Here is a 7558-nt window from a genome sequence, read left to right as displayed (position 1 = left end):
TGGATAGGTAAACAACATAACTACGACTTCCATGGGATATTTTTGCATTCTCTAAAAATTTAGCCAAAATGGAGGTTAAGAAAATCCCCTCGTTAATTTAGGACATTACTCGTTTTCGACCCTTTTTTATAAGGAAGGCCATAAAGTGGCCGGTTTGTATTGAATCTTAGCATGGGACAATTCGTTGGATAGGTAAACAACATAGCTACGACTTCCATGGGATATTTTTGCATTCTCTAAAAATTCGGCCAAAATGGAGGTTAAGAAAATCTCCTCGTTTATTTAGGACATTACTCGTTTTCTACCCATTTTTACTAGGAAGGCCATATAGTGGCCGATTTGTATTGAATCTTAGCATGTGACAATTCGGTTGATAGGTAAACAACATAACTACGACTTCCATGGGATATTTTTGCATTCTCTAAAAATTTAGCCAAAATGGAGGTTAAGAAAATCCCCTCGTTAATTTAGGACATTACTCGTTTTCGACCCTTTTTTATAAGGAAGGCCATAAAGTGGCCGGTTTGTATTGAATCTTAGCATGGGACAATTCGTTGGATAGGTAAACAACATAGCTACGACTTCCATGGGATATTTTTGCATTCTCTAAAAATTCGGCCAAAATGGAGGTTAAGAAAATCTCCTCGTTTATTTAGGACATTACTCGTTTTCTACCCATTTTTACTAGGAAGGCCATATAGTGGCCGATTTGTATTGAATCTTAGCATGTGACAATTCGGTTGATAGGTAAACAACATAACTACGACTTCCATGGGATATTTTTGCATTCTCTAAAAATTTAGCCAAAATGGAGGTTAAGAAAATCCCCTCGTTAATACAGGACATTACTCGTTTTCGACCCTTTTTTATAAGGAAGGCCATAAAGTGGCCGGTTTGTATTGAATCTTAGCGTGTGACAATTCGTTGGATAGGTAAACAACATAACTACGACTTCCATGGGAACTTTTTGCACTCTCTAAAAATTTGGCCAAAATGGAGGTTAAGAAAATCTCCTCGTTAATTTAGGACATTACTCGTTTTCGACCCATTTTTACTAGGAAGGCCTTAAAGTGGCCGATTTGTATTGAATCTTAGCATGTGACAATTCGTTGGATAGGTAAACAACATATCTACGACTTCCATGGGATATTTTTGCATTCTCTAAAAATACGGCCAAAATGGAGTTTAAGAAAATCTCCTCATTAATTTTGGACGTTGCTCGTTTTCGACCCATTTTTACTAGGAAGGCCATAAAGTGGCCGATTTGTATTGAATCTTAGCATGTGACAATTCGTTGGATAGGTAAACAACATAACTACGACTTCCATGGGATATTTTTGCATTCTCTAAAAATTTAGCCAAAATGGAGGTTAAGAAAATCTCCTCGTTAATTTGGGACATTACTCGTTTTTGACCTTTTTTACTAGGAAGGCCATAATGTGGCCGATTTGCATTGAATCTTAGCGTGTGACAATTCGTTGGATAGGTAAACAACATAACTACGACTTCCATGGGATATTTTTGCATTCTCTAAAAATTTAGCCAAAATGGAGGTTAAGAAAATCCCCTCGTTAATATAGGACATTACTCGTTTTCGACCCTTTTTTATAAGGAAGGCCATAATGTGGCCGATTTGCATTGAATCTTAGCGTGTGACAATTCGTTGGATAGGTAAACAACATAACTACGACTTCCATGGGATATTTTTGCATTCTCTAAAAATTTAGCCAAAATGGAGGTTAAGAAAATCCCCTCGTTAATTTAGGACATTACTCGTTTTCAACCCTTTTTTATAAGGAAGGCCATAAAGTGGCCGGTTTGTATTGAATCTTAGCATGGGACAATTCGTTGGATAGGTAAACAACATAGCTACGACTTCCATGGGATATTTTTGCATTCTCTAAAACTTCGGCCAAAATGGAGGTTAAGAAAATCTCCTCGTTTATTTAGGACATTACTCGTTTTCGACCCATTTTTACTAGGAAGGCCATATAGTGGCCGATTTGTATTGAATCTTAGCATGTGACAATTCGTTGGATAGGTAAACAACATAACTACAACTTCCATGGGATATTTTTGCATTCTCTAAAAATTTAGCCAAAATGGAGGTTAAGAAAATCCCCTCGTTAATATAGGACATTACTCGTTTTCGACCCTTTTTTATAAGGAAGGCCGTAATGTGGCCGATTTGCATTGAATCTTAGCGTGTGACAATTCGTTGGATAGGTAAACAACATAACTACGACTTCCATGGGATATTTTTGCATTCTCTAAAAATTCAGCCAAAATGGAGGTTAAGAAAATCTCCTCGTTAATTTGGGACATTACTCGTTTTCGACCTTTTTTACTAGGAAGGCATAATGTGGCCGATTTGCATTGAATCTTAGCGTGTGACAATTCGTTGGATAGGTAAACAACATAACTACGACTTCCATGGGATATTTTTCATTCTCTAAAAATTCGGCCAAAATGGAGGTTAAGAAAATCTCCTCGTTAATTTAGGACGTTACTCGTTTTCGACCAATTTTTACTAGGAAGGCCATAAAGTGGCCGATTTGTATTGAATCTTAGCATGTGACAATTTGTTGGATAGGTAAACAACATAACTACGACTTCCATGGGATATTTTTGCATTCTCTAAAAATTTAGCCAAAATGGAGGTTAAGAAAATCCCCTCGTTAATTTAGGACATTACTCGTTTTCGACCCTTTTTTATAAGGAAGGCCATAAAGTGGCCGGTTTGTATTTAATCTTAGCATGGGACAATTCGTTGGATAGGTAAACAACATAGCTACGACTTCCATGGGATATTTTTGCATTCTCTAAAAATTCGGCCAAAATGGAGGTTAAAAAAATCTCCTCGTTTATTTAGGACATTACTCGTTTTCTACCCATTTTTACTAGGAAGGCCATATAGTGGCCGATTTGTATTGAATCTTAGCATGTGACAATTCGGTTGATAGGTAAACAACATAACTACGACTTCCATGGGATATTTTTGCATTCTCTAAAAATTTAGCCAAAATGGAGGTCAAGAAAATCCCCTCGTTAATATAGGACATTACTCGTTTTCGACCCTTTTTTATAAGGAAGGCCATAAAGTGGCCGGTTTGTATTGAATCTTAGCATGGGACAATTCGTTGGATAGGTAAACAACATAGCTACGACCTCCATGGGATATTTTTGCATTTTTTAAAAATTCAGCCAAAATGGAGGTTAAGAAAATCTCCTTGTTAATTTGGGACATTACTCGTTTTCGACCCTTTTTTACTAGGAAGGCCATAATGTGGCCAATTTGCATTGAATCTTAGCGTGTGACAATTCGTTGGATAGGTAAACAACATAACTACGACTTCCATGGGAACTTTTTGCACTCTCTAAAAATTTGGCCAAAATGGAGGTTAAGAAAATCTCCTCGTTAATTTAGGACATTACTCGTTTTCGACCCATTTTTACTAGGAAGGCCTTAAAGTGGCCGATTTGTATTGAATCTTAGCATGTGACAATTCGTTGGATAGGTAAACAACATAACTACGACTTCCATGGGATATTTTTGCATTCTCTAAAAATACGGCCAAAATGGAGTTTAAGAAAATCTCCTCATTAATTTTGGACGTTGCTCGTTTTCGACCCATTTTTACTAGGAAGGCCATAAAGTGGCCGATTTGTATTGAATCTTAGCATGTGACAATTCGTTGGATAGGTAAACAACATAACTACGACTTCCATGGGATATTTTTGCATTCTCTAAAAATTTAGCCAAAATGGAGGTTAAGAAAATCCCCTCGTTAATTTAGGACATTACTCGTTTTCGACCCTTTTTTATAAGGAAGGCCATAAAGTGGCCGGTTTGTATTGAATCTTAGCATGGGACAATTCGTTGGATAGGTAAACAACATAGCTACGACTTCCATGGGATATTTTTGCATTCTCTAAAAATTCGGCCAAAATGGAGGTTAAGAAAATCTCCTCGTTTATTTAGGACATTACTCGTTTTCTACCCATTTTTACTAGGAAGGCCATATAGTGGCCGATTTGTATTGAATCTTAGCATGTGACAATTCGGTTGATAGGTAAACAACATAACTACGACTTCCATGGGATATTTTTGCATTCTCTAAAAATTTAGCCAAAATGGAGGTTAAGAAAATCCCCTCGTTAATACAGGACATTACTCGTTTTCGACCCTTTTTTATAAGGAAGGCCATAAAGTGGCCGGTTTGTATTGAATCTTAGCATGGGACAATTCGTTGGATAGGTAAACAACATAGCTACGACCTCCATGGGATATTTTTGCATTTTTTAAAAATTCAGCCAAAATGGAGGTTAAGAAAATCTCCTTGTTAATTTGGGACATTACTCGTTTTCGACCCTTTTTTACTAGGAAGGCCATAATGTGGCCAATTTGCATTGAATCTTAGCGTGTGACAATTCGTTGGATAGGTAAACAACATAACTACGACTTCCATGGGAACTTTTTGCACTCTCTAAAAATTTGGCCAAAATGGAGGTTAAGAAAATCTCCTCGTTAATTTAGGACATTACTCGTTTTCGACCCATTTTTACTAGGAAGGCCTTAAAGTGGCCGATTTGTATTGAATCTTAGCATGTGACAATTCGTTGGATAGGTAAACAACATATCTACGACTTCCATGGGATATTTTTGCATTCTCTAAAAATACGGCCAAAATGGAGTTTAAGAAAATCTCCTCATTAATTTTGGACGTTGCTCGTTTTCGACCCATTTTTACTAGGAAGGCCATAAAGTGGCCGATTTGTATTGAATCTTAGCATGTGACAATTCGTTGGATAGGTAAACAACATAACTACGACTTCCATGGGATATTTTTGCATTCTCTAAAAATTTAGCCAAAATGGAGGTTAAGAAAATCTCCTCGTTAATTTGGGACATTACTCGTTTTTGACCTTTTTTACTAGGAAGGCCATAATGTGGCCGATTTGCATTGAATCTTAGCGTGTGACAATTCGTTGGATAGGTAAACAACATAACTACGACTTCCATGGGATATTTTTGCATTCTCTAAAAATTTAGCCAAAATGGAGGTTAAGAAAATCCCCTCGTTAATATAGGACATTACTCGTTTTCGACCCTTTTTTATAAGGAAGGCCATAATGTGGCCGATTTGCATTGAATCTTAGCGTGTGACAATTCGTTGGATAGGTAAACAACATAACTACGACTTCCATGGGATATTTTTGCATTCTCTAAAAATTTAGCCAAAATGGAGGTTAAGAAAATCCCCTCGTTAATTTAGGACATTACTCGTTTTCAACCCTTTTTTATAAGGAAGGCCATAAAGTGGCCGGTTTGTATTGAATCTTAGCATGGGACAATTCGTTGGATAGGTAAACAACATAGCTACGACTTCCATGGGATATTTTTGCATTCTCTAAAACTTCGGCCAAAATGGAGGTTAAGAAAATCTCCTCGTTTATTTAGGACATTACTCGTTTTCGACCCATTTTTACTAGGAAGGCCATATAGTGGCCGATTTGTATTGAATCTTAGCATGTGACAATTCGTTGGATAGGTAAACAACATAACTACAACTTCCATGGGATATTTTTGCATTCTCTAAAAATTTAGCCAAAATGGAGGTTAAGAAAATCCCCTCGTTAATTTAGGACATTACTCGTTTTCAACCCTTTTTTATAAGGAAGGCCATAAAGTGGCCGGTTTGTATTGAATCTTAGCATGGGACAATTCGTTGGATAGGTAAACAACATAGCTACGACTTCCATGGGATATTTTTGCATTCTCTAAAACTTCGGCCAAAATGGAGGTTAAGAAAATCTCCTCGTTTATTTAGGACATTACTCGTTTTCGACCCATTTTTACTAGGAAGGCCATATAGTGGCCGATTTGTATTGAATCTTAGCATGTGACAATTCGTTGGATAGGTAAACAACATAACTACAACTTCCATGGGATATTTTTGCATTCTCTAAAAATTTAGCCAAAATGGAGGTTAAGAAAATCCCCTCGTTAATATAGGACATTACTCGTTTTCGACCCTTTTTTATAAGGAAGGCCGTAATGTGGCCGATTTGCATTGAATCTTAGCGTGTGACAATTCGTTGGATAGGTAAACAACATAACTACGACTTCCATGGGATATTTTTGCATTCTCTAAAAATTCAGCCAAAATGGAGGTTAAGAAAATCTCCTCGTTAATTTGGGACATTACTCGTTTTCGACCTTTTTTACTAGGAAGGCATAATGTGGCCGATTTGCATTGAATCTTAGCGTGTGACAATTCGTTGGATAGGTAAACAACATAACTACGACTTCCATGGGATATTTTTCATTCTCTAAAAATTCGGCCAAAATGGAGGTTAAGAAAATCTCCTCGTTAATTTAGGACGTTACTCGTTTTCGACCAATTTTTACTAGGAAGGCCATAAAGTGGCCGATTTGTATTGAATCTTAGCATGTGACAATTTGTTGGATAGGTAAACAACATAACTACGACTTCCATGGGATATTTTTGCATTCTCTAAAAATTTAGCCAAAATGGAGGTTAAGAAAATCCCCTCGTTAATTTAGGACATTACTCGTTTTCGACCCTTTTTTATAAGGAAGGCCATAAAGTGGCCGGTTTGTATTTAATCTTAGCATGGGACAATTCGTTGGATAGGTAAACAACATAGCTACGACTTCCATGGGATATTTTTGCATTCTCTAAAAATTCGGCCAAAATGGAGGTTAAAAAAATCTCCTCGTTTATTTAGGACATTACTCGTTTTCTACCCATTTTTACTAGGAAGGCCATATAGTGGCCGATTTGTATTGAATCTTAGCATGTGACAATTCGGTTGATAGGTAAACAACATAACTACGACTTCCATGGGATATTTTTGCATTCTCTAAAAATTTAGCCAAAATGGAGGTCAAGAAAATCCCCTCGTTAATATAGGACATTACTCGTTTTCGACCCTTTTTTATAAGGAAGGCCATAAAGTGGCCGGTTTGTATTGAATCTTAGCATGGGACAATTCGTTGGATAGGTAAACAACATAGCTACGACCTCCATGGGATATTTTTGCATTTTTTAAAAATTCAGCCAAAATGGAGGTTAAGAAAATCTCCTTGTTAATTTGGGACATTACTCGTTTTCGACCCTTTTTTACTAGGAAGGCCATAATGTGGCCAATTTGCATTGAATCTTAGCGTGTGACAATTCGTTGGATAGGTAAACAACATAACTACGACTTCCATGGGAACTTTTTGCACTCTCTAAAAATTTGGCCAAAATGGAGGTTAAGAAAATCTCCTCGTTAATTTAGGACATTACTCGTTTTCGACCCATTTTTACTAGGAAGGCCTTAAAGTGGCCGATTTGTATTGAATCTTAGCATGTGACAATTCGTTGGATAGGTAAACAACATAACTACGACTTCCATGGGATATTTTTGCATTCTCTAAAAATACGGCCAAAATGGAGTTTAAGAAAATCTCCTCATTAATTTTGGACGTTGCTCGTTTTCGACCCATTTTTACTAGGAAGGCCATAAAGTGGCCGATTTGTATTGAATC

Source organism: Medicago sativa, chromosome 8 (assembly GCF_051527215.1).
Source record: "Medicago sativa cultivar Bolivia chromosome 8, Bolivia_mono, whole genome shotgun sequence".
Classification (NCBI taxonomy): Eukaryota; Viridiplantae; Streptophyta; class Magnoliopsida; order Fabales; family Fabaceae; genus Medicago; species Medicago sativa.
Note: the sequence above shows the minus strand (reverse complement) of the source record.